Source organism: Falco peregrinus, chromosome 2 (assembly GCF_023634155.1).
Source record: "Falco peregrinus isolate bFalPer1 chromosome 2, bFalPer1.pri, whole genome shotgun sequence".
Lineage (NCBI taxonomy): Eukaryota > Metazoa > Chordata > Aves > Falconiformes > Falconidae > Falco > Falco peregrinus.
The window spans coordinates 115,113,388-115,115,040 of record NC_073722.1 but is presented as its reverse complement, the minus strand read 5'-3'; positions in this window follow the sequence as shown (position 1 = coordinate 115,115,040).

The following is a 1,653-nucleotide window of genomic DNA, read 5'->3' as shown; positions in this document are numbered from 1 at the left end:
CTTTCTTTGCAATCTTTCTTTGCAATCCTAAAATAGAAATAAGCATATTAAGGCTTTTTTTTTAAGACCAGTAAACTGACACTTTATCATACCTGTACAGACAGACTTTTATTAGTCAAGGAATTCTTTGGTTTTCTTTTGAGTAGAAATACAAGGCATAGACATACCTTTCCATGTAGGGGTTATGTTTGGCTGCAGATAGTGCAGTGTCCTGTGTGTAAGGTGTATATTTTTCCTCTGAATTGGGTGTGCTTTGACCAAAATGTGTGTACAGGGTGGCGTCCAGTAAAACAAGGACATAAAGACCTTTCATGAAGCTCTAATTGTTATGTGGGGTGATACTTTGTACACATAGCACTATTTATCGATTTTGTTTCTGTCTGTAGTAGTTTGACGCTACTACATTTTCTCTTCCTATTTGGGAATTACTCACTTTAACAAGTATTTCTTACATAAGGTGGGGTTTTTATAATTGTATTTGCTGGCAGATAAGGTACAAGCAAAGGAGAAGGTGGTCATCAAGGGCCTAGCGTAGAGCTTAGGCAGTAAACATATGCATTAGGGTAAGATTTAAGAAACAAGATTTCCCTGTAAATCTTTCTCCAGTCACTTGCCCTTTTTCTCAGCAGCCTGGCACCTGGGGTTGGAGGTGATGCACCTGGTTTTAGAAACCTGCTGAATTCATTTTAATGGCACATGAAGAGCAAGCATTTATTCCAAGATGACCCCTTTCCCTCCGCTCCCCAAGTACCGCATTTTAGCGTAGGTTTTGCAGCATGGATAGGCACAGGTGGGCGTTTGGGTTTATGTGTTTATCGGGCTGGATTACAGGGCCAGGAGGGAATCTCGGCCTTGCTGAGTCTCTTCCGAGCCTCATCCCCGTTCCGTACCGCTACGCAGCAACGTCTGCAGGTGGGTGGCGAGAGGGCAACGTCAGCCAGTGCTGGTGCGGGCACGGTTAAAACAGAGCCCATCTCTTCTGGCTAGGAACACCCTAAAAATCAGAGTAAGGCGTGCGGAGGGACCTGCAAGGCCCGTAGCGACAGCGGCGGCTGCCCCCCTGCAGGAGGAGGGGGCCGCCCTGTTCCGGGCTGGCGCCAAGTCCAGCAATGTGCCTTGTCCAGAAATGGCTGTTACTTCCCATAGGCTTCTCCCCGCCGTTTCGCCACCACCCTACCCGCGTCCTAGGGCCGTTTGTCTCCCTGCGTGCGCTGGAGCTACTGCAGACCCGGGAGCAGAGCGCGCAGCGGCCGCGGTACGGGGTCCCGGCCAGACGCTGTCAGAGGGGCCGGGGCTCGAACTCACGTCCCCGCGACGCTCTAGGCAAAGCAGCGGGGCGGGGTGACTGAGTGCGATTGATGGGGGAAAGAGCCAATAGCCGCCTTAGAGCCGCCCTAGCAACTGAGCCGCTGTGTCTCGCGGGGAGCACGAGGAAGGGGCGGTACAAGTTTGCCTTCCCTCAATGGCAGCCGAGGAAGGCGGGGCTAGTGCTTGTTGTACGCCAATAGGGGGCTTGCAGCGCCCTTATAGGAGGGAGGGGGGGCGGGGCTACCGTATCGGCGCGCCAATGGATGCTGAGGAGGGCGGGGGCGGAAACGAGCGGCCCAATGGTGGGGCTGGGGGGCGGGGCCCGGGGGTCTGTCAGAGCGCCGC